Below are 27,369 nucleotides of genomic sequence, written 5' to 3' on the forward strand. Positions count from 1 at the left end.
TTCATATACTAGTGGGAATCTTTCATTATAGAACTTGGCTTGTATATTCCAATGATGGGCTTCCTCAAATTGCCTTAGGTCTTCATGAGCAAGCAAGTTGGATGCACACCCACTTAGTTTCTTTTTGAGCTTTCATACACTTATGGCTCTAGTGCATCTGTTGCATGGCAATCCCTACTCACTCACATTGATATCTATTGATGGGCATCTCCATAGCCCGTTGATACGCCTAGTTGATGTGAGACTATCTTCTCCCTTTTTGTCTTCTCCACAACCACCATTCTATTCCACCTATAGTGCTATGTCCATGGCTCACGCTCATATATTGCGTGAAGATTGAAAAAGTTTGAGAACATCAAAGTTATGAAACAATTGCTTGGCTTGTCATCGGGGTTGTGCATGATTTAAATATTTTGTGTGGTGAAGATAGAGCATAGCCAGACTATATGATTTTGTAGGGATAGCTTTCTTTGGCCATGTTATTTTGAGAAGACATAATTGCTTAGTTAGTATGCTTGAAGTATTATTATTTTTATGTCAATATGAACTTTTGTCTTGAATCTTTCGGATCTGAATATTCATATCACAAGTAAGAAGAATTACATTGAAATTATGCCAACTAGCATTCCACATCAAAAATTATCTTTTTTATCATTTACCTACTCGAGGACGAGCAGGAATTAAGCTTGGGGATGCTTGATACGTCTCCAACGTATCTATAATTTTTGATTGCTCCATGCTATATTATCTACTGTTTTGGGCAATATTGGGCTTTATTATCCACTTTTATATTATTTTTGGGACTAACCAATTAACCGGAGGCCCAGCCCAGATTTGTTGTTTTATGCCTATTTTAGTGTTTTGAAGAAAAGGAATATCATACGGAGTTGAAACGGAACGAAATCAACTAGAGAAGTTATTTTTGGAACGAAAGCCACCCGATGGACTTGGACCCCACGTCAAGGAAGGAACGAGGAAGCCACGAGGGTGGGGGCGCGCCCACCCCCCTAGGGCGCGGACCCCTGCCTCGTGGGGCCCTTGTGGCTCCCCTGACGTATTTCCTCCGCCTATATAACTCCACGTACCCTAAAACTTCCAAAACGGAGATTAGATCGGGAGTTCCGCCGCCGCAAGCCTCTGTAGCCACCAAAAGTCAATCGGGGCCCTATTCCGGCACCCTGCAGGAGGGGGGATCCCTCACCGGTGGCCATCTTCATCATCCCGGCGCTCTCCATGACGAGGAGGGAGTAGTTCACCCTCGGGGCTGAGGGTATGTACCAGTAGCTATGTGTTTGATCTCTCTCTCTCGTGTTCTTGATTTAGCACGATCTTGATGTATCGCGAGCTTTGCTATTATAGTTAGATCCTATGTTTCTCCTCCCCCTCTACTCTCTTGTAATGAATTGAGTTTCCTCTTTGGAGTTATCTTATCGGATTGAGTCTTTAAAGATTTGAGAACACTTGATGTATGTCTTGCGTGGGATAACCGTGGTGACAATGGGTTATTCTATTGATCCTCTTGATGTATGTTTTGGTGATCAACTTGCGGGTTTCGTGACATTGGGAACCTATGCATAGGGGTTGGCACACGTTTTCGTCGTGATTCTCCGGTAGAAACTTTGGGGCACTCTTTGAGGTCCTTTGTGTTGGTTGAATAGATGAATCTGAGATTGTGTGATGCATATCGTATAATCATACCCACGGATACTTGAGGTGACATTGGAGTATCTAGGTGACATTAGGGTTTTGGTTGATTTGTGTCTTAAGGTGTTATTCTAGTACGAACTCTAGGGCTGTTTGTGACACTTATAGGAATAGCCCAACGGATTGATTGGAAAGAATAACTTTGCGGTGGTTTCGTACCCCACCATAATCTCTTCGTTCGTTCTCCGCTATTAGTGACTTTGGAGTGACTCTTGGTTGCATGTTGAGGGATAGTTATGTGATCCAATTATGTTAGTATTGTTGAGGGAACTTACACTAGCGAAAGTATGAACCCTAGGCCTTGTTTCCTATCATTGCAATACCGTTTACGCTCACTTTTATCATTAGTTACCTTGCTTTTTTTATTATTTCAGATTATAAATACCTTTATCTACTATCCATATACCACTTGTTTCACCATCTCTTCGCCGAACTAGTGCACCTATATAATTTACCATTGTATTGGGTGTGTTGGGGACACAAGAGACTCTTTGTTATTTGGTTGCAGGGTTGCTTGAGAGAGACCATCTTCATCCTACGCCTCCTACAGATTGATAAACCTTAGGTCATCCACTCGAGGGAAATTTGCTACTGTCCTACAAACCTCTGCACTTGGAGGCCCAACAACGTCTACAAGAAGAAGGTTGTGTAGTAGACATCAGGATGCCATCCGGGGCATCCCCAAGCTTAGGCTCTTGGTTGTCCTTGAATATTACCTCGGGGTGCCTTGGGGATCCCCAATCTTAGGCTCTTTCCAATCCTTATTCCATAGTCCATCGAATCTTTACCCAAAACTTGAAAACTTCACAACACAAAACTTAACAGAAAACTCGTAAGCTCCGTTAGTATAAGAAAATAAATCACCACTTTTGGTACTGTTGTGCGGTCATTCTTTATTTATATTGGTGTAATATCTACTGTATTCCAAGTTCTCTATGGTTCATACCCTCCTATACTACTCATAGATTCATCAAAATAAGCAAACAACACATAGAAAACAGAATCTGTCAAAAACAGAACAGTCTGTAGTAATCAGTAGGTTTAGAATACTTCTGTAACTCCAAAAATCCTGAAAAATTAGGAAGTGCTAGGAAATTAGTTTAGTAATCTACTTCAAGTGCAATTGGTATTTTATCGTTCTCTGGTAAAAAATGAAAATTATTCTCGTGAGTGCATACTTTCTGTTTTTTCAGCAAGATCAAATAATAATCATCCAAGAAGATCCTAAGGGCTTTACTTGGCACAAACACTAATTAAAACATAAAAACACAATTGTTTCAGAGGATAGATGAATTATTTATTACTAAACAGGAGAAAAAGGCAAAGAACAAAAATAAAATTGGGTTGCCTCCCAAAAAGCGTTATCGTTTAACACCCCTAGCTAGGCATGATGATTTCAATGCTGCTCTCATAAAAGATAAGAATTGGAACATAAAGAGAGCATCGTGAAGAATATGACTAGCACATTTAAGTCTAATCCACTTCCTATTAATAGGGATTTTGTGAGCAAACAATTTATGGGAACAATAATCAATTAGCATAGGAAAGCAAAACAACCATAACTTCAAGATTTTAAGCACATAAAGAGGAAACTAGATATTATTGCAATTCCTACAAGCATATATTCCTCCCTCATAATAATTTTCAGTAATATCATGAATGAATTCAACAATATAACTATCACATAAAGCATTATTTTCATGAGCCACAATCATAGAATTTTTATTACTCTCCACATAAGCAAAAAATTTCTCATTCGGAATAAAGGGATTATAATAAGAAACTCGAATACTATAAATTGTTTCCACATTAAAAGAGTAATGTTCAGAAAAAGGGTAATAATAATCATGACAAGTTTTATAAATATAATCATCACTATTTTTTATAGCATAAGTGTCATCACAATAGTCATCATAAATAGGAGGCATGCTATCATCATAATAAATTTGCTCATCAAAACTTGGGAGACTAAAAATATCATCTTCATTAAACATAGCATCCCCAAGCTTGGGCCTTTTCATATCATAAGCATAATCACTCTCATCATTAATAGTATGGATAGCACCAATAGTATAACAATTATCAGCATCACAATGAGTAATAGGAGCAACATCATTTGGGAGGGATACCTTTTTACCTTTGCTTCTCCGTCTTTTCTTTCTCTTCTTCACATCATGTGTGGGTTTAATCCTCTTTTTGGAGTTCCTTATTAATGATATTGGTTGAATAGAAGGCTCCTCCTCGTTACCTGATTCATCATAAGAAATAATAGGAGGATATTGGGAAGTCTCTTCCCTTTCATTAGTATTCTCTTTATCTTCTATTTGTTTTCTTGTCTCTATGCAATTGGCAATATAAGGATTTTCAATGCAATTCACCACACAATACATATAAATTTCCTCTAAATCAAAATCAAGAACTTTATCAAGGACAAATTCTGGAAGATCCTTAGTTATACGTTTCATTTCTTCATAACCCACAAGAAAACTAAGTTCATTATGATGTGCAAGGGAAATCAAGTCATAAAATTTTTTGGACACGATTCGATCATGAAACAATTTGCATTGGATATTTAAATGACCACCTTCATTGCAAAGTTCACAAGGATGGCTAAGAAAATTTAAATTTTCAACACAAACATCTAGCCTTTCTTGCAACCATTTAGTTTCTAAATACTTGTGCCTCTTGCAAAATCTATATTCCCTACTTGGTGTGTACTTGCAAACTCTATGCACTCCACAAAAACTTACATGCCTATAAGAGACATTTTCATCATGACTAGTGCAATCATCATTAGTACTATGGATATTCAAAGATTTTGTACTAGCAACATTGCAATCATGCTCATCATTCAAAGATTTAGTGCCAAACATTTTAATGCATTCTTCTTCTAGCATTTTGGCACAATTATCGGAATCCTTATTCTCACGAAAGACATTAAAAAGATGACGCATATGAGGCATCCTTAATTCAATTTTTTGTAGTTTTCTTTTATAGACTAAACTAGCGATAAAACAAGAAACTAAAAGATTCGATTGCAAGATCTAAAGATATACCTTCAAGCGCCAACCTCCCTGTTAACGGCGCCAAAAAAGAGCTTGATGTCTACTACACACCCTTCTTCTTGTAGACATTGTTGGGCCTCCAAGTGCAGAGGTTTGTAGCACAGTAGCAAATTTCCCTCAAGTGGGTGACCTAAGGTTTATCAATCCGTGGGAGGCATAGGATGAAGATGGTCTCTCTCAAACAACCCTGCAACGATAACAAAGAGTCTCTTGTGTCCCCAACACACCCAATACAATGGTAAATTGTATAGGTGCACTCGTTCTGCGAAGAGATGGTGATACAAGTGCAATATGGATGGTAGATATAGGTTTTTGTAATCTGAAAATATAAAAACAGCAAGGTAACTAATGATAAAAGTGAGTGAAAATGGTATTGCAATGCGATGAAACAAGGCCTAGGGTTCATAGCTTCACTAGTGCAAGTTATCTCAACAATAATAACATCATTGGATCATATAACTATCCCTCAACAGGCAACAAAGAGTCACTCCAAAGTCACTAATAACGGAGAACAAACGAAGAGATTACTGTAGGGTACGAAACCACCTCAAAGTTATCCTTTCTGATCAATCTATTCAAGAGTCCGTAATAAAATAACACGAAGCTATTCTTTCCGTTCAATCTATCCTAGAGTTCGTACTAGAATAACACCTTAAGATACAAATCAACCAAAACCCTATTGCCACCTAGATACTCCAATGTCACCTCAAGTATCCGTGGGTATGATTATACGATATGCATCACACAATCTCAGATTCATCTATTCAACCAACACAAAGAACTTTAAAGAGTGCCCCAAAGTTTCTATCGGAGAGTCAAGACGAAAACGTGTGCCAACCCCTATGCATAGATTTCGAAGGTCACGGAACCCGCAAGTTGATCACCAAAACAAACATCAAGTGAATTAGTAGAATACCCCATTGTCACCACGGGTATCCCACGCAAGACATACATCAAGTGTTATCAAATCCTTAAAGACTCAATCCGATAAGATAACTTCAAAGGGAAAACTCAATACATTACAAGAGATAGAGGGGGAGAAACATCATAAGATCCAACTATAATAGCAAAGCTCATGATACATCAAGATCATCCTGAATCAAGAACACGTGAGAGAGAGAGGGAGAGAGAGAGAGAGATCAAACACATAGCTACTGGTACATACCCTCAGCCCCAAGGGTGAACTACTCCCTCCTCGTCATGGAGAGTGTCAGGATGATTAAGATGGCCACCGGAGAGGGATTCCCCCCTCCGGCAGGGTGCCGGAATGTGTCTAGATTGTTTTTTGGTGGCTAGAGGCTTCGGCGGCGGAACTCCCGATCTAGGTTTCTTTCTGGAAGTTTGGCTATATATAAGAGGTGTTGGAGTCGGGAACAAGTCAGGGGGGGTCCCCGAGGCGGCCACGAGGTAGGGGGTGCGCCTAGGGGGTAGGGCACGCCCTCACCCTCTTAGGTGCCTCAGGACTCTTCTGGCCCATCTCCAATACTGCTTGGGCTTCTTCTGGTACAAAAATAATCTCCGTGAAATTTCAAGTCAATTGGACTCTATTTGGTTTTCCTTTTCAGTGATACTCAAAAACAAAGAAAAAAACAGAAACTGGCACTGGGCTCTGGGTGAATAGGTTAGTCCCAAAAATCAAATAAAATAGCATATAAATGCATATAAAACATCCTAGATGGATAATATAATAGCGTGGAACAATCAAAAATTATAGACACGTTGGATACGTATCACTGCCAAAAAGCAAGTCATCCCCACTCTAGAGCCCGGCGAAAGAGTGGTGTTTATCCCCCACTTCCTCTGCGGACTAGGGTTTCCTCTCCACCCCTTTGTCCACGGCCTATCCATATGTGGGAGTTCAATCAGGAAGGGCCGCGAACCCTGTAGCAATTCTTCGGCACAACGCATGAAGAGATTTGGAAGCTGCTCTTCAAGGCCCAGAAGAAGTGGCCGGAGAAGACCGACGACATCGGCCTCGACTGCGCTCATCCGGCCACCCCGGTAAGCACTTAGTTTCCGAACATAACTTTTGTTTACAAATCAAAGGGTATGCTGAGCCTTCCATCCCTTATTCAGAGATGGACAAAGAAGGCAGAGCGGATCAAGTGTCCGGCTCCGCTACCCGAAGACCCAGCCATTCCTCTGCTAACGAGGATGCTGGTCCCGACGCCGTATCAGGCGCCGGAGAAGAAGGCCAAGAAGAAGAGCAAGGATGCCAAAGGTGGCCTCCGCCGTAAAGGTACTTCGGACATTGTGTCCAGAGAGACCAAAGCTCCCTCCTCCCAGGAGGGAGATGAAGACGAAGAGGAGGAGGAGACAGAAAGCGATTATCCCCTTAAGGGAAGGAAGAAGAAAAGGGCGGCCTCCGGAGGCGGAGGCGTCCAAGAGGGGGAAGATATCCCTCTCGGATGGCTCAGATTCGGATGCCGAAGCCATCCCCGAGCGGCGCCCCAAGGTGAAACCCCTGGCCGCATCGTAAGTACCCAAGGATGCTTTACATATATCTGGTCTTTTATGATTGTAGTATAACATATTATATTGTGTGTTTCAGTCTGGCCCGCGACCTCCCCAACCATCATCATCTGAGGGGGACTGTCTGGCACCGGAGATGGTGGAGAGCGACACGCCTCCGCGAGCCTCTCCGCCAACCACCGTGGATAACACTGAGGTGTTGTCCCGAAGGGCCTCTCTGGGCCATGGAGAGGTACGGGAGGACGCCAAGACGGCGCCAGAGGGTAATGCCACGGCTGCCGAGAACATGGGGGACGCAACCCCCATGGAGGCTGACGACGGGCGCCCTGACCAGTCTGGCCCCCAACCAAGCACTATTCCGGAGACCCATGTAGCTCCGGAATCGAGTGAGCAACCCCCTTCAAAGGAGGGGGGAGTGCCAACTCCGGCGGTGACCTACACTAATCCGGAGGCGCCGAACACTCTAGTGGACGCACTGCAACGTGCTTCCATCTTGGAGGAGCACCGCACCCTGATGGGTGCGGTGGTCGAGAAGGTTCAGTCCACCAAGAGCGGGTTGAACAAAGCCTTCACCATCCTGCTAACAGGCTTCGAGGTATGCGATGTAATATTCTTAGTCGCTTTTCATATGAAAAATATGCCTGTGTATAGATAGTAGCCTTGAGACTCTGTTTGGTGTTGAAAAAATGGCCGAACAGAGGATCCAGTAATAATCACAGGAGGGAACGTACTTTTCTATTGATAAACATGCTTCCCTGTTGGCAGCTACCGCCCAGGCCGCTGAAGTTTCTGAACTCAGGTGGAAGTTGAAGCTGGCCGATAATGATATCGACCGCATTAACAAGCGGTCCGATGAGGCGCAAGGTGTGTTAAAAGATATTCCTATATGCCTGAAGTGATATGCGAATGCGGAGTTTAAAATCATGCGCCTCCATGATCATGATTGCAGGTAGCGCGACCGAGGTCGAGATCCTTAAGGGCGCCCTTGCTCAAGCCAAGGAGCAGGCAAGAGCAAGCAAAGCGGCCTGATAAAGCGGCTGCGGATTTTAAGACCGAACAGGTCGCCCGCCGCCAGCATGAGGAGAGGGAGGCCGAGGTAGAGCAAGATATCAAGGACGCCATCGACAAATGTGAGGCCTTGGAGGAGAAGATTACAGCCCAAGCGGTCGAACTCACCAAAGCCCTCAATTCGGCCAAGGAGGCACGGACCGAGTCTCGGGCAGCTCGGGAGGAGATCTGGCAGGCCGAACAAATAGCGGTTGGTAAGCCATTTCTTTTGTAGAGTGTATTTGGCGGTCAAAGATATGCCTTGCTCACTCGACTGTGGAGTTCTCCAAACGCCTTTGCGGATCTTCCAAAGGGTGCTGCCGACGCCACGCAGTTCTTCCGGGCCCAGGAGGGGAACACGACAGAGAAGCTCTTTTGATACCTAGTGCCGGAGCGTCCAGCGATGTTGAACAACCAGATGATGCAGCTGGCGGAGCTACATAGGATGTCCGCCGTGGCCATGAAGGGCATTATAGTTCGGCTGTGGCCAACCAAACCCATTCCTACCAGCCACTTCGGCCTGGTTAAGCAACTCACTGACACGCTGTCCCGAGTCAAAGTTGTAGAGCGCTCGGCGTGCATAGAGGGTGCGCGGATGGCCTTTGCCCGTGTCAAGATGCACTGGGCGAATATGAAGGCCTCCTTCGTGGCGACCGAGGGCCCACCCAAAGGCAAGGACCATCGCAAGCCGGATTGATACTTCGACGATGTCCTGGAGGGTGCCCGGATTGTAAAGGGCCAATGCTCGAAGGATATCATGTTTGAATGAATGTATCCGAGCTGTCTATACTTTGTTTTTGTGAACCAAGGCTTTGTAATGTATTTATGCCCTTATCTTAAATTACTTTTCCTCCTTTGCGGCCACTTTTAATTCTGAGAGTTTACTAGTCGTCGACTTCATCCCCCACGTAGATGCTACGGGGGTGTTCAAAATAGCGCATGATCACTCTTGACCCAACGTCTTGGTCCGTAAAGGAGGTGTCTGCGCAGCGAACCAGGAAATTAGACTATGCGGCTTTATCACTTTCACTTAGCCATAGGAGTATGACGATGGGATTAAGAACTAGCCCCGGGTGCTTATGCGGCTATCCGAATTGGGATGCGTTAGGCACGTGACTGGACGAAGGCCAGTCCTTCGTATAATATGGAAGAAAACACAAGAGATTTGTAGTAGGTCGCCGAATCACCGACCAGCTCTCGCCGTATCATGACAGTCAGTTTTCGGCTTTCTGTACTGAGGTGTTTGACCGGACGAACCAGAAAGACAATCGTAGTAGTTCTCCCTTTACTAACCTAGCCGAACAAGCGAAATGTAAGGTAGTAATCACAGGAGCCGTGCAACCCAACTTTTGACCAAAGACATGATTCAGAGCTGATGCATATAATGCCAACTTCGGGACGCCGAAGTGTACTCTAGAAGTTTTTGGACTTTTTTTGAAAATACATGTGGTCGAATAGAGCCCCTGGTACTTAGGCCCTACCAGAGTATTCATGGCAATCTGACGCAAAAGGGGAATACAGAATGTGAAATAATCGAATACCGAACAAAGGTTGGTAAAAAACGGTTTCCCTTATAATCCGATTGATACGTCAAAACGTGCTATTACAAATAATGCCATAAACATCAAGGCTATTTTACATGCCGAGTGAACAAGGAAAAACTGTATATGGGGCCTAAAAAGAGAAAGGTAGTCTTGAAGATCCCCTCGACACCCTGCCGCACGTCTCCGCTGCTTTTCGCCTTGGTGCAAGATCCTTTGAAAGGAGCGATCAGCATCGTTAACAAAAAAGGGGCCTAGAAAAGGGCCCTTGCACGTCTGTGAAGTTATTTGGTCTTAACGAACCTGTAATTCTAACAATAAGGATGCTAGCCGACCCTCCTCCACGGAACTCCCCCGTGCGCATCGTTCATGGTCATCGGATGGGCTTTAACTTCCTCTGCTAACCATTCGATCGGTTGACCGCATGGTAATGAGTTTGACCATGCTTTTTTCACGTATGAATGACTTGTGGACCTTGCTTGGATGAGGTTCGACTGATCCTTCGTAGGTGAATTGGATCCTTGGTGAAAGTCAACCTGTCCGATCGCTACGCATGGTGGTTGAGGAAAGGCGGAAAGGGACATGCGACGATGTCGGACCGCTTGTCCTCTTGCATGCCGCACCCTCAATTCTTTTCCCCCAACTAGATGACCCGTTGCGCCAATGACGCAAAGGGCGAGAGCGAACCAAGCACTCAAAGCATGCAAGTAAGAATATTTAGAGATCGATGATCAACAGAAGGCATCAATGTAGTACTCTTCGAGAAGATCAACATCTTGTCTCCCTATTTTCACAACTGATTCTATCCAAGAACTAAATACAGCCACCAAGGGTCATATTCTTAATAGCATAGAAAGGGAAGCACTAAAGATCCAAAGCAAATGCATATCTGTTTGCATTGAAAAGAGATATGTGACAGTAATCAATAATCTCATAATAACGACACTATGCAGTGTAGAAATCATAACCAAAATTATTCATATTCGAAACAAATACCAAGCAGTACAACGAACATAATTGCCTAATAAGTTATCCTTCCTCTCTAGTTTTACTCTTCTGGCCTAACATGACCCAATCAGAGAAGAAGAATGAACTTGCTGGAAGGCTATTGGAAATGATTCAACATTGAGATATTTAGGACTGATCTGCCCTGCCCTACCCTCGCCATGGGACAACCTCCAGTTCTACCATGCCATCCCTCGCTTTCGGTGCAACCCTCGCCATTGCATGTCTCTACCCCTGCAACAATATTATTCTTTGGGTGGAATATTATAAGCATTGCTAATTGAACTCCATGAATCATATAAGCCTTGCAAGTAACATTTTAGAAGCAAACATGAGGAAAATGCCTGGGAACAGGAAAAAAATACTACCTTCAGCAAAAAAAATGTTTCAGCATTTGTGTTGATTCTTGTACACCGAGATTCACAATTTCTGGGACATTCTTTGAATAAAACATCCATCCTCAGGGTATCTAATACTTCCACGTGAAAATGAAGAACAAAAACATGGCAGAAATCATCCATCAGTTGAGCTTAAAACATGATATAAGGTGAGAAAGTATGTCAGACTGACAATAACTAATAGATAACTATTGTTCAAACTATCAAATTGAAATTCCATATCTATCATACAACTAACAGAGCTTGTGGCCTGTACACGAAGAAATGTCATGTCCAGAGAGGCCATATATACTAATTAAGAAAACTCAATTTTAAGCAAGACTCGTTCATTCGACACAAGGAGGTTGGGGCAGGTTCATGTGATTTGGGCTCAGGGGCAGTAGGGCTGCAGGGGCTCCTGTAGGATCAAAACAAAAGGAAGAGGTGGCGAATCACGATTCTCTCGCATGGCACCATGTTGTTGGCATCAAAAACAGGGGAGGGTCACAAGGGATCTGTCCCTAGGGAGACGGCTGCATAGAACATACAAAGCCAGAACACAAATAAAAATTTGAATGCTTCATCTAACAGCATATCACTTTATTAGTCCAGAAATCAACATGGGTTCACAAGATCTTTAATGAAAGATACGGTAACATCAAGCTACATATAGGACTATGTATGGATTAACATCACTAACCACTGTATGTCTGAGTGAAAACCTAAAACTGAATCAGTGAAGTAAATTTTTTTATAAAGCTATCAAGCTACAAATGAACACACGGCCACATCCATGCTGAACAAACACGCGCTCTGCGCCACCGTTATTACGACTCTTATATATGGTGGCGCCTCCTGGATATATGTCTCTACTCTAGTGTCTCGCACACCAGCCATGACGGCTTCATAGATCACCAAAAAAGGTTTCTAGTTATTCTTATGCAATTATAGCCAATGAGCATACAAAGCTTGTAAGATCTCCGTGGAAGTGCCACAAAATCATACCTGCATTGACTATGACGTGTTAAATTCAAATAGAAGGGACGTTCCCAATCAACCTCAGTTGAATTAGCATTGATGAGCTTCTCAAGCTGGTAATTGCAAAAAGAGAGCATATTTAGCCCAGCAATTCAACAGAAAGTATTGCTCTTATCACTTCTCAACTACTATGCTAACCAGATAAGACATAAAAGAACAGTGATAAGGATTTCCCCACTGCTTGTTTTAAAATTACACCGCACGAACAGGGAAATTATTGTAGTGAGTGTTTATATGTTCATGTATACAAAAATTATAAATGGTAAGGATTCTAACACCATGGTCATGCAACTCACAAATAAAATTTTCTCAGTGTTGTATGTTGATTACAGTTATACATATGAAACCGCGTGCATGTACCACTGAAAGGCTCCTTCGGCAATTAAGAACAACAAATTAGAAGGAATTTGCTATATATATATATATATATATAGGTAAGTTGTTTGGGGCACCTAGGTGCCAAGGCACCTAGCATTTAATAGCTCGCATGTCCACCCATTTGTATTTATTGATTTGAATAGAATTAAAACACACATTAATTGATGGAGAGAGAATGGCAGAATAAAAAGAAAACATATATAGTATGTACGCACAATGTGACTCGTCGGCTTGTGGATTTTTTCTACGCACAGATGAATAAATGTATACATAAAAATTGATACCATTCTGAGATATTCATGACAAAATATTTTTATTATCTATATCAACAAATTGTGCGCCGACTCCAAATAATATAAATATACCTATGGTATATATACCTACTAATGAAATTATGTACACATACAGGTACGTATATATCCAATGATTTATTCTAGGTTTTTAGGTATTAAAGAAATTATATACGTAGCGGATATGTATATACCTACTAACAAAATTATGTACATACGTGGGTATACATATACCTACGAACAAAATTATATACATACCCCTGCAAAAAAAGAAATTATATACATACGCGGGTATGCGTATACCTACCAAAGAAATTATGTACATATGCGGATATGCATATACCTCTAACGAAATTATGTACATACGCGGGTATGCATATATCAACTAACAAAATTATGTATATATGCGCATGCCTTGAAAAAAGGTACATGTACGGGTATGTGTATGTGTATACCCAATTAAATAGTGGGTATGTGTATACCTACTACTGAGGTTACGTAACATACATGTGTATTTTACATACGTAGTGATTTATTCTACGAATCAATAAATGATATATAAGGAGGTAATAAATGTTGATATTTATTCACTGTGATATTTTAATCACCTTCCTTTTATATGATGTGACATGCATGAATGAGACAGTTAAAGAATTAAAGCCTGCCAAATTAATTAGTAATTAAATCATTTACATTGGTTTCCAAATCTGTCGCTAAACACGATCTAACGATGGATAGGCAAGGTGCCCAGGCACCTAGGTATATATATATGTATATATATATATATATATATATATATATAAACACTATTCTGATCACGGAATCAGAATAATATTCTGATCACAACATGAACTTTCCGAGTAACGCGCCTCACCTTCCCCGAGTACTAGGTTGAACTTCAGCTAAAAGGTGTCCAAATGGGGCTTGCGATATACTGTTGGATAGCTATGGACATCAGTATCATGACCCAAATTAAATTTTTGGCAAAATGTAAGCGGTTTAAGAGCAGTTTTGAAAACCGTTTTTCTTCATATAAAAAACGTGAATCGTATTTTCGATCGCATTTTTAAACCGTTTATCGAAATAAGGCAAATCATATGGCGTTGGAAAGCTGCTGCAAAACCGCTCCTTCCACATGTTGAAAGTTTTCTCTAATTCCCTACGGTTAAAGAGTAATTCGGAAAATCATAAAATTTCACAAACCGAACACCCGAGTTCGTATTTTCGATGCCATTTCTAAACGGCTAATCCAATTGAGGCAAATAATATGGCGTTGGAAAGCTTATGAAAATGCGCTACTTTTTTATGTTAAAAGTTTTTTCTAATTTTGAATGGTTTAAAAGTAATTTAGAAAACGGTACAAGTTTCACCGAGTTCGTATTTTCAAGCTAATTTTTTAACCGTATGTCCAAATGCAGCAAATGATATGGCGTTGGAAAGCTTGAAGAAATGCGAAACTTTTTTGTATATATTGTTTCTCCTAATTCATTACAGTTTTATGTCAGTTTTGAAAATGGTTAAAACGTATTTTTGCCGTAATGTCTACAAACTTTATCGAAATGGGACAAATAATATACCGCTAAAAAGCTACGGAAAATGCGAAACTTTTTCATGTTGATGGTTTTCTCTGATTCCTAGCCGTTCTCAAGTAACTTCGAAAACGGCGGGATCATGTGTTCTGCCTATATCGCGAAACAGATTCTTCGAAAATGCACCGCGTGAAGAACCTGAACTTCTCGGTGCGTGTACCTGAACTTCACTCTGTTTTTCACGTGATTTTTTTGCTCGTAGGTCTCCATCCACTGCCCGTAACTCTCCATCCACTCACTGGAATTGAGCAAGTGATATACCGATGGAAAGCTGCTGTAAGCACTTAACTTTCCGTGTTGATCGTTTTTTCATATTCGCGACAATTTTAAAAGTTTTTCATCTGAAATTCATCCACTATAGTAATTGAACTTCCTACTGTTTTCAGTTGAACTTCTGTGACGTATTTTCGTTTGTAATTTTCTCATCCATCGTCAGTGTTACACAAATAATATTCCTTTTGTACAAATCTCTCTCACAATAATTTTTTTAACTTTCTCCGACGAAGTGCTTGAACTTATAACAACAAAACTTTTAGCCTTTGATTTTTTTATTCTTTTTTCAATAAAAAATGCACACCGTGTAGTAGATGAACTTCTGGCAGTTATCAACCTGGACCACTCTCGGTTACGTGAAAATATTTAAGTTTTTTTATGAATTTTTTATTTGATTTTTCTTAGTCTTTTTTTATGAATTTTGAAGTGCTCTATTTTTAATTGTTGAACTTCTTATTATTTTATTTTTGAACTTCTTTGCTTTCATTATTTAATAACGAGGAAAATCTGAGTTTTCTATAATCATCAAACTTCTCCATCTTTTTAATATGGACTTCCTGGTTTTATTTCTTAATCTTTTTTATGAAATTTTGAAGCATTATATTTTTAAAAGTTGAACTTCTTGTTTTTTATTTTTGAACTTCTTGTTTCCATTATTTAATAACGAGGAAAATATGAGTTTTCTATAATCATTGAACTTCTCCATTTTTTTTAATATGTACTTCCTGATTTTATTTCTTAATCCTTTTTTATGAAATTTTAAAGCATTATATTTTTAAAACTTGAACTTCTTGTTATTTTATTTTTGAACTTCTTGTTTCCATTCTTTAATAGCGAGGAAAATTTGAGTTTTTTATAATCATCAAACTTCTCCATCTTTTTAATATGAACTTCCTGGTTTTTTATTAATCTTTTTAATGAAATTTTGAAGCGCTCTATTTTTAAAAGTTGAAACTCTTGTTATTTAATTTTTTAACTTCTTGTTTCCATTCTTTAATAACGAGAAAAATCTGAGTTTTCTATAACCGCCGAACTTCTCCATCTTTTTAATATGGACTTCCTACTTTAATTTTTTTTAGCAACGGAAAAAATCCTACATTTTGATAGACATCGAGCCACCCCGTTTTTAAATTTGAACTTCTAGGTTTATTTTAAGAGAAAATTTTTTTTTATATAAAATTGTTTGAGATGCCTTTTTTAATGACCTTCTTTGGGTTTGTAACAAGCATTAAACCTGTTGCGCCACAAACATTATTTTTTGTAAATTGAACTTCATAGTTTTATTTTTCTTACAACGGTAATAATTTGAGTTTCCCGTATACATCAAACTACTCCTCTTTTTTAATTTGAATTTCATCATTTTTATTTTTTAGCAACAAGGAAAATATGAGTTTCTTTATAAATATCGAACTTCTCTATTTTGTAATTTGGACTTCTTAGTTTATTTTCTTTCAGTGACGGCGAAATCCAAGTTTTGTAATAAATATTGAACAGATCTGTTTTTTAAATTTGAACTTCTAGTGTTTTTCTAGAAATGGTGATAATCCCATTTTTACGATTTTTTGAACTGCTCTATGTTTAAAATCTGAACTTCTTAATTTTTTATTAGAAACGATGAAATATCCGTTTCAAAGTGCTCTCTTGTTTTTGTACTATTGTATTATTTTTTTGTGTGAACTTCTTATGTCCTTCCCATCAACAGATTCAGATTTTCCATTTTTTATACATCAAACTTTTTGCATTACTTTATTTTGAACTTCTTATTCTGCATTCTTAAATAATGAGAAAAATAACTTCTTCATCTTTTTAATTTGGACTTCCTGGTTTATTTCTTAGTAGCAGAAAAAAATCTAGTCATGTAATATATATCAAACCACTTTTTGGAAAATAGTATACTTGTTGGCAATATCAATGAACATGTATAGAGCAAAGAAGCACAATTGATTTAACGAAACAGAAACTTTTTTATTAATTTTTGTTTCTGTTCGAGAACAAAGAGAACATTCTTTTTCCTGTTAATGATTTGAAGTGAATTTTATAGAGTTAAATTTTGTTTATGCTCTTTATAAATTTGTTTGTCACTTCAAGTTCTAAAAAATCACAAATCTCCCATGTTTTTCTTTTGCATGTTTAAATTATTTGAACTTGCTGAGATACACATAACACACTTGACCTTCTCAAACACAACATTTTGACCTTCACAAATAAAAATTTAAGCATAGTAATAGTCGGCGCGTTGTGCAGCGGGCATCGCTCGATGGTAGTAGCAGAAGGCGGTCGTCTGCTTTTCAGATCAATGTCCTTGAATTGGTTTCAAAGAATCAACTTTTGTTGCACTGCAGATTTAAACACACAAGCAAGTCCCCTCCTGATGAATGAATGAATTGAACAAGCAAGATGAGTGAGTCTGAATATGCATGAATATATAAAGGCCATGTTTTTATTTGGAATCTCTGGTACTTCTGAGAATATAGACTGAAATAGTAGACAGGAGTGGAGCTTAGATGCAAGAACATGAATGAGAGAAGGAAGAAAGGTGATGCCTAGGAAGGTCGGATTCGACCATCCCTGCAGTCCACACATGACAACAACGACCAGGTATATTACCGACACTGCAGGGGTAGCAGAGGCTTCAGGCTGTCACGCACTCATGTGTAATGAACCAATGACATCTTATCACTGAAGCAACAGTACAAGCTACGAAATGAAATGTCTCTAATCTTCAATATTACTTGGAAATGAAATGTCTTTTATTTCAGCCGTTGGCTAAGTCAGGGAAGCGAACAGTCAGGGCAAACAACATTGCATCAAAGATTCTTTAGAATCGCAAGCCTTCCACCAGCAGCAGCCAGACGCTAGCTTAATTGCAAATTTATCAACGGGATACTTAAATGTGGTTCCTTCCCTTCAAAAATTATTGCTCACTGGCAACGTTGTTTGCCACTGAAAAGAGTGACCCACATTTTTGCTTGGTGCCTCTAGCTTCTCCAACTCAGAACAAGAACAATCTGAGCACTACAGCCGTTCTCGGCTTCTAGTAACTTGCTAAAAGGGGGAGCTGATCTTACGAATGTCATACACATTAGATACACATCACCAAACAAAATGGGGCAAGAAGCAGGGAGACTGGCTGTCATCAGTATTTAAACTAGAGAAACAACTTATGGTCAAAAACGCTCCATCAATATCGGTCTTGTCCTGGTTCTTTTTCCTTGAAGAAAGCTTGGTAATGATCGTCGGTTTGTTTCAAAACGGTGTGATTTAAGACATCAGTGCCTCTGGACTTACCTTCCTCTCTGATGCTACTTCTTTCAGTCTCCTCACTTTGACTAGCGGATCGTGCGTCGGGTTTCATTCGGAGCTGAAGTGTGCTTGCGAGAATTTGCTTGTTCCTCGTCACAGGTGCAGCAAAATCACCACACGAAGGGCCGAAGGGGGAAGAGAGCAATCTGGTGGTAGAAGCACAACAAGAACAATAAACACAATGGTTGAATGTCTTGTGGGAAGAAGATAACTTCTGACGTGTAGAGTGGACGAATGATGTTAACAACAAGGTCGTTGTAGTAGTGGTAAGAAGCCACTCCAGGGTCATGTCCATTTTTTTGTCGACCATACCGACACTGCATATTTCGCAGCTAAAGAGACAAGCATCTTCCAATTCTTTTGAGCGACTTGCTCCCAGCTGCTACTGCAGCTTCCCTCAGCTCTGGTTCCGGTAGTTCATGGGGAGAGGATGGAGGCAGAAGGGCAGCAAAGCTCGAGGGAGCAGCTCGGCCTACACGAGCAGGAGGAGGAGCAGCATCAACAAATTGCTAGCATCAGTTGATTTAACTCCAGAGGAAGAAGATCGAGGTTGCAGTTCAGACATGCGCCACGGGGAAGATCATTTTCTGGGCTCACCGGAGTTGGGGGTCGTCTCCCCTTCACATCGAGGAGGAGGAGGGGGACGGAACCTGCTGGTGGTGCTCAACGCGTGATGCATGGCTGCAGAGGAAGCAAGGGTGGCGCGCTGACGCGAGGGCGTCGGGTGGTGCGCGCTCCGGCGGCTGGTTGCTGCGCTTGGCCGCGAGGTAGCGGTGCCCAGTGGAGGCGCCTAGGTAGGCGGCAGCGCACCGGGATCCGGCGACCTCTCCTCCCGCATCCATGGTTGTTGTAGGGTCATCGGATGCACGGCGGGGCCTGCGTGGGGGAGACTTGAGAGGGACATGGTACTAGAAGGCGAGCGGCGGTAGGAGAAACGGGTGGCGGCGCCGGCGCTCGGAGGTCCAGCGGCGCCCGATTTTTTGATGGCTGAATTGCGGTGGTGGGCGGTGCGGGGCAGATGGCGAGGCGGTGGTCTGGGCAGGTCGTAGCAACGACGGCGTGGGGCAGGTAGCGGCGGCGGCGCCATGGGGGATCGGGAGAGAGTGAGAGGTGCGGGATTCGGGTGGTTCAGGGAAGGTGGAGGGTGGTTCCTGGATTGGGCGTGTTCTCTTTTTTTTTCTGCCTGCCGGTTCGGGCCGTCGGAGAGTTCAGGAACATCTAGGGTTAATAAAATAAAACAATAGTTATGCTTCCCTTAAAAAGCAGTATATGTTTTAACAGTAGCAAAAAAAATGTTAGCTAAAGTGAATACAGAGCACACTTGTTATCTACAACTGAGTTAACTCAACAGCGCAAAACATGTAAGTACAAAAAAGTGAAGGAAGAATGCATAAATTTTATAAAAGCAGTGAAATGAACAGCGGGTGTCACATGTATTCATACCATGCCATTCTGCAGATTGGAGGTCTCCTAATGCCCTTTGCCTTGACTACATCGTGAAGAGAAAAGTGTCAAAGAAATCAGAGTACCAGATTACATGTGCTAACTGGTAAATATATAACAGGAATATTCCTGTCACCCTATCTACACGAAAAAGCACCTGAATCAAGCAGTGAGTTGATATCGACATATGAAAGCAAGGAGAAAATTCCTTTCTACACGAAACAACATTATCATCAGCAATACAATAGTCCATTGACCTGTTGCGCCCCTTTTTCAAGAAGCTAATTAAAACCAAGAATTGGTAGCCGTTTTATATGCACAGATATCATTTCATTATTGGTTGGAGAGAAAACAAACGTTTTGATGCCATATTATTCGAAGCCACTCTTAATAAATTATTGAGATGAACACTTTTGACTAATGTGGAAACATGGCAACAAAATGTAATATCTAAATGAACAACATCCACCTTGAGGACTGATGCATAAGCAAAATGACCTCTCATAGAACCGTATCGATGTCAAGTAGGTTATAAACATGACACAGTTAAATAATATGTAGTCGAGGAAAATAAAGATAAAGAAAGATATCTTTGTTCTTCATACATCTGGTACGAAACAATGTGAATTCATGTATCTCACCAAGGACAAGGAATCTTTTACCCAGTTAGCAAATTAAAAATCATGAAACGGTGGACCTACGACTGTGTGACTGCTTAACTTCAAAGACATAAGCTATACATAAAGCTTAAACTTGATGAATGTGAACATTCAGATACATAGAAACATATGAGAACTCTGTTGGCAATTATCCATAAACTTTATATCATGCTAGTAACTGAGGTACACTACAGATCAGAAATGTGACATTGTACTGTAAAACTATATAGTAGAGGTAACATGGAAAGTATGTATCATATAGATCATTAGAAGTATTGATTTATTCAGTACTTTGTGTCATTGACTTATCTTTAATATTATTTTTTCAGAAGGAAATGCTCCTTGTGCCGCCACACATACATGTTACTACTCCGTCCCATAATATAAGTAGATTATTAGGTCCTTGCATTTGAAAACAAAGTTCAACTTATGTATGGTACCAATCAACACAGCAAACCAGGAGCTCTATTTGGAATTTGTAAACAATAGAAAGTTGGAGACCACTCAATGAAGAAGCACAAATATAAGAAATGAAACTGGATCTTGCCTGAAAAAAGTTAGGGGATGCATTTTAGTTATCTTGAAGTCTGAACCCTGAAACAAACATATCTGATTTGCATTCTCTCAAAGAAGGAACTCATTTTGCTGCTTCTCTGCAATTTTTTGATTCATTCTTTGCCTAAACTGTAGCGTATCTCTGCTCATGTTTATGCATTGGAAGTATACATGAAAGATGTTACTGCAAAACTGTTGCTTGTTAGCTGACTGAAAAATTGCTGCTTATCTCAGTAGTAAAACTGCTGTTGTTTGTACACTGAAAAACTGGTGCTTATCTCAGTAGTAAAACTTCTACTGTTTGTTAACTGGTTGAAAAACTGCTGCTGTTTGAACCAGTATTATGCACCTTATGTATCTCATTAGTAAAAGAGCTTCTACACTGTCGTTTTGTTAATTGGAAAACTGCTTGTTAACTGACTGAAAAAATTCAAATCACTTGCATCCAGTACGGGTACAATGCTGATGTTTGTTCATTTTGAACCAAACTTTGATATAATACAGACTGCAATACATACTCTATTGTGCATATTAAGTTTCAGAACCATATGCCAATACCAAGGAATGTGAGCTGTTTATTATGTTGGAAATCTGTTTCTTATCTACTCTAGCAATTTATACCAGATGACTGTATAACATGAAGAACATTAGATCTTATGCCCTTGAGCATTCCTTCATGAGTGATATCTCGTCAATATATCTTAAAATATTTAGACCTTCACCAATAAATCTCCCGGAAACAATAACTGGATGCAACCGCCCTCGAGGTCAAGTGAAAATATATTTTTATTGAAGTACACAAACAAAAATTGCACATATATTTCTATTGTTACAGTTGGCCAACCTGCATCTTAAAAATAAAATGCAGAAACAAACATGAATGGGAGAAAGTGATGATTCACCCCTTTCTTTTTCGTCAGGCTCTTTCACAAGATTCTTTCTCCCCGTTCCTATCTCAGATCTGAAATTCCACAAGATTCTTTCTCTTCTTTTCTATCTCAGATCTGAAAAAAAAAACAGAAATTGAGAATCAAAATCATAAAATCAGAGAACTGAGATAATAACTGGGAGAGGAGGGGGGAGCAACCTAGATTGTGGATTGTGATGATGGACGACGAGCTCCTCCACTCCACCATGACGCGAGCACCGCCTGGAAGTCCTGCTACTCTGCTCCCATCCCCCATCGCCATCCTCCTCTGCGCCTCCATGCCCACCACGAAGTTGGCCCTGTTCTCCCATGGTGGCGTCCCTCCTCTCCATCTCTCTCTCTCCTGCAGATCAAATCGAGCGCCGCCGCCGCCCTTTGCTTGCAGGTTGCCACCGGCGCCAGAGAAACTCGCCTCCGCGTCTGCACGCCTCGGATCCGCTGGATCTGGGATGAGGAGGGATGGACTGAGTGAAGGGGACGAGGAGCTAGGGGGCGGCTGCGGGGTGGAGAGGGAAAAGGATTAGGGTTGGGACAGGGACAAGGAGGGGGGGGAGAGAGCGGAGGGGGCGCGGGGGCTGAGGAATGCACGTCGAGCACGGGGCGGGCGCGTAGTGGGTGGCTAATCCCTACACGGGAACGGCTGACCCAGCCAATCCATGCGAGGCTTAGCCCACCAGTCATAGGCCAATAAAAATAACTGTACGGTGAGAAAATTACTAGCAGTCAAATGATCGAATGATCTGGAGTCAATGTCAAAGGAGATCCAACGGACACGAATGATGCGCGCAGGAAGGCGTCCGGATGAGCGGGTTGCACAGCAGGATTTATATGTCGATCCCGCAGCCGTCTTCCACACTCTTCCTCCTCCTTCCTTCCTCGCTCATCAGCCGCCACAGCCGTCGTACCCTCCCGCGTCGGACGCCGCTAGGCTCGTCCATGGCTCCATCTCTCATCCCAGCCTGACTCAGGCGGAGTCATGGGTAGCAGAGAGGAGGAAGGGAGGCGGATGAACGATGGGGAAGGGGATGGCATAATCCAATCGCCCCGGGCCGTGCCTACACGAGTAGCGTCGCGGCTTGATTCTTCCCTGCCTGACGAGGGGTAGGTCTTGACAATGGCAGCCCGAGGCCGTCAGATCCGTCATCGTCTTCGTTCTTTTGGTCGAGGAAGCCGTCGTCCACGTGCTCCTTTTCACCACCACTGCTGGACGCTGGTGAGGCTAGCCTCCCCCTCCAAGCGCAGGTACTTTCCCGTTCCTTTCTATGCTCTCTCTCATCCCCTTATCTATCTCTCTGTTGTACATGGAAACAGATTTGCCCAGTTCCCAGTCCAGATTTAATGAAGGAAATTGTTGTTCATACAACGTCAATTATGGATATGGATCCATCTTGTTGTGCTGGACGAAGGGTTGGATGGAATAAGAATTGCTTCCTCTAGGTATTATTTGAAGGAAATATGCCCTAGAGGCAATAATAAAGTTATTATTTATTTCCTTATATCATGATAAATGTTTATTATTCATGCTAGAATTGTATTAACCGGAAACATAATACATGTGTGAATACATAGACAAACTTAGTGTCACTAGTATGCCTCTACTTGACTAGCTCGTTAATCAAAGATGGTTATGTTTCCTAACCATGAACAAAGTGTTGTTATTTGATTAACGAGGTCACATCATTAGTTGAATGATCTGATTGACATGACCCATTCCATTAGCTTATCACCCGATCGTTTAGTATGTTGCTATTGCTTTCTTCATGACATATACATGTTCCTATGACTATGAGATTATGCAACTCCCGTTTGCCGGAGGAACACTTTGGGTGCTACCAAACGTCACAACGTAACTGGGTGATTATAAAGGAGTACTACAGGTGTCTCCAAAGGTACATGTTGGGTTGGCGTATTCCGAGATTAGGTTTTGTCACTCCGATTGTCGGAGAGGTATCTCTGGGCCCTCTCGGTAATGCACATCACTTAAGCCTTGCAAGCATTGCAACTAAATGAGTTAGTTGCGGGATGATGTATTACAGAACGAGTAAAGAGACTTGTCGGTAACGAGATTGAACTAGGTATAGGAATACCGACGATCGAATCTCGGGCAAGTAACATACCGATGACAAAGGGAACAACGTATGTTGTTATGCGGTCTGACCGATAAAGATCTTCGTAGAATATGTAGGAGCCAATATGGGCATCCAGGTCCCGCTATTGGTTATTGACCGGAGACGAGTCTCGATCATGTCTACATTGTTCTCGAACCCGTAGGGTCCGCACGCTTAAGGTTACGATGACAATTATATTATGAGTTTACATGTTTTGATGTACCGAAGGAGTTCGGAGTCCCGGATGAGATCGGGGACATGACGAGGAGTCTCGAAATGGTCGAGACGTAAAGATTCATATATTGGATGATATGGTTAGGCCAAGGGGTCAATCCCATGAGGCTTTAGGTCGGTGCAAAAGGAGTTTTGCGGAGGCCAGGGGGCCAAACGCCGGAGACCCTGGCGTCTGGCCCTGGGCCAGACACCAAGGATTGTGGCGTTTGGTCCTGGAGTCCGAGTGGGACTCTTGCCTTTCGGGCAAAACCGACTTTGAGGAGGCTTTTGCTCCAAGTTTCGACCCCGGGGCTCAACATATAAATAGAGGGGCAGGGCTAGCACCAAAGACACAACAAGTTGATCCACGTGATCTATTCCTTAGCCGTGTGCGGTGCCCCAGCCACCATAATCCTCGATAATACTGTAGCGGAGTTTAGGCGAAGCCCTGCTGCTGTAGTACATCAAGATCGTCACCACGCCGTCGTGCTGACGGAACTCTTCCCCGACACTTTGCTGGATCGGAGTCCGGGGATCGTCATCGAGCTGAACGTGTGCTCGAACTCGGAGGTGTCGTAGTTTCGGTGCTTGATCGGTCGGATCGGGAAGACGTACGACTACTTCCTCTACGTTGCGTCAACGCTTCCGCAGTCGGTCTGCGTGGGTACGTAGACAACACTCTCCCCTCTCGTTGCTATGCATCACATGATCTTGCGTGTGCGTAGGAAATTTTTTGAAATTACAACGAAACCCAATAGTGGCATCCGAGCCTAGATTATTTATGTTGATGTTATATGCACGAGTAGAACACAAGTGAGTTGTGGGCGATATAAGTCATACTGCCTACCAGCATGTCATACTTTGGTTCGGCGGTATTGTTGGACGAGACAACCCGGACCAACATTACGCGTACGCTTACGCGAGACCGGTTCCCCCGACGTGCTTTGCACATAGGTGGCTTGCGGGCAACTGTCTCTCCAACTTTAGTTGAACCGAGTATGGCCACGCCCGGTCCTTGCGAAGGTTAAAACGGAGTCTATTTGACAAACTATCGTTGTGGTTTTGATGCGTAGGTGAGATTGGTTCTTGCTTAAGCCCGTAGCAGCCACGTAAAACTTGCAACAACAAAGTAGAGGACGTCTAACTTGTTTTTGCAGGGCATGTTGTGATGTGATATGGTCAAGACATGATGCTAAATTTTATTGTATGAGATGATCATGTTTTGTAACCGAGTTATCGGCAACTGGCAGGAGCCATATGGTTGTCGCTTTATTGTATGCAATGCAATCGCGATGTCATGCTTTACTTTATCACTAAGCGGTAGCGATAGTCGTGGAAGCATGAGATTGGCGAGACGACAACGATGCTACGATGGAGATCAAGGTGTCGCGCCGGTGACGATGGTGATCATGACGGTGCTTCGGAGATGGAGATCACAGGCACAAGATGATGATGGCCCTATCATATCACTTATATTGATTGCATGTGATGTTTATCTTTTATGCATCTTATCTTGCTTTGATTGACGGTAGCATTATAAGATGATCTCTCACTAAATTATCAAGAAGTGTTCTCCCTGAGTATGCACCGTTGCGAAAGTTCTTCGTGCTGAGACACCATGTGATGATCGGGTGTGATAGGTTCTACGTTCAAATACAACGGGTGCAAAACAGTTGCACACGCGGAATACTCAGGTTATACTTGACGAGCCAAGCATATACAGATATGGCCTCGGAACACGGAGACCGAAAGGTAGAGTGTGAATCATATAGTAGATATGATCAACATAATGATGTTCACCAATGAAACTACTCCATCTCACGTGATGATCGGACATGGTTTAGTTGATTTGAATCACGTGATCACTTAGAAGATTAGAGGGATGTCTATCTAAGTGGGAGTTCTTAAGTAATATGATTAATTGAACTTAAATTTATCATGAACTTAGTCCTGGTAGTATTAGCATATCTATGTTGTAGATCAATAACTCGCGTTGTTGCTTTCATATGTTTATTTTGATATGTTCCTAGAGAAAATTGTGTTGAAAGATGTTAGTAGCAATGATGCGGATTGGATCCGTGATCTGAGGTTTATCCTCATTGTTGCACAGAAGAATTATGTCCTTGATGCACTGCTAGGTGACGGACCTATTGCAGGAGCAGATGCAGACGTTATGAACGTTTGGCTAGCTCAATATGATGACTACTTGATAGTTTAGTGCACCATGCTTAATGGCTTAGAATCGGGACTTCAAAGACGTTTTGAACGTCATGGAGCATATGAGATGTTCCAGGAGTTGAAGTTAATATTTCAAGCAAATACCCGAGTTGAGAGATATGAAGTCTGTAACAAGTTCTATAGCTAAAAGATGGAGGAGAATCGCTCAACTAGTGAGCATGTGCCCAGATTGTCTGGGTACTACAATCGCTTGAATCAAGTGGGAGTTAATCTTCCAGATAAGATAGTGATTGAAAAAATTCTCTAGTCACCATCATCAAGTTAGTAGAACTTCGTGATGAACTATAATATGCAAGGGATAACGGAAACAACTCCTAAGCTCTTCGTGATGCTGAAATCAACGAAGGTAGAAATCAAGGAAAACATCAAGTGTTGATGGTTGACAAGATCACTAGTTTCAAGAAAAGGGCATAGGGAAGAAGAGGAACTTCAAGAAGAACGGCAAGCAAGTTGCTACTCAAGTGAAGAAGCCCAAGTCTGGTCCTAAGCCTGAGACTAAGTGCTTCTACTACAAAGGGACTGGTCACTGGAAGCGGAACTACCCCAAGTGATTGGCGGATAAGAAGGATGGCAAAGTGAACATAAGTATATTTGATATACATGTTATTGATGTGTACTTTACTAGTGTTTATAGCAAACCCTCAGTATTTGATACTAGTTCAGTTGCTAAGATTAGTAACTCGAAACGGGAGTTGCAGAATAAACAGAGACTAGTTAAGGGTGAAGTGACGATGTGTGTTGGAAGTGGTTCCAAGATTGATATGATCATCATCGTACACTCCCTATAATTTCGAGATTAGTGTTGAACCTAAATAAGTGTTATTTGGTGTTTGCGTTGAGCATGAATATGATTTGAACATGTTTATTGTAATACGGTTATTCATTTAAAGAGAATAAATTGTTGTTCTGTTTATATGAATAAAACCTTATATGGTTACACACCCAATGAAAATAGTTCATTGGATCTCGATCGTAGTGATACACATAATCATAATATTGAAACCAAAAGATGCAAAGTTAATAATGATAGTGCAACTTATTTGTAGCACTGCCGTTTAGGTCATATTGGTGTAAAGCGCATGAAGAAACTCCATGCTGATGGGCTTTTGGAATCACTTGATTATGAATCAGTTGATGCTTGCG

The 27,369-nt window shown here is 41.5% G+C and overlaps 1 long non-coding RNA gene across 16 annotated transcripts; it reads right to left on the minus strand.

Moving 5' to 3' along the window:
* Nucleotides 1-10,703: 10,703 nt before the first annotated feature.
* LOC125508569 (uncharacterized) lies at nucleotides 10,704-22,315 on the minus strand. Of its 16 annotated transcripts, none has more exons than XR_015604400.1 (5): nucleotides 21,827-22,315; nucleotides 19,526-21,743; nucleotides 12,217-12,302; nucleotides 11,203-11,303; nucleotides 10,704-11,068 (listed from the first exon to the last, which is right to left on the minus strand). It is a non-coding gene; the product is annotated as an uncharacterized LOC125508569 (long non-coding RNA). The 16 variants fall into 16 exon arrangements; XR_015604397.1 differs by having other exon boundaries at nucleotides 10,704-11,084; XR_015604404.1 differs by having other exon boundaries at nucleotides 11,203-11,309.
* Nucleotides 22,316-27,369: the final 5,054 nt, after the last annotated feature.

This window comes from Triticum urartu, chromosome 5A (assembly GCF_056163025.1).
Source record: "Triticum urartu cultivar PI428250 chromosome 5A, HENAU_Tu73, whole genome shotgun sequence".
Classification (NCBI taxonomy): domain Eukaryota; kingdom Viridiplantae; phylum Streptophyta; class Magnoliopsida; order Poales; family Poaceae; genus Triticum; species Triticum urartu.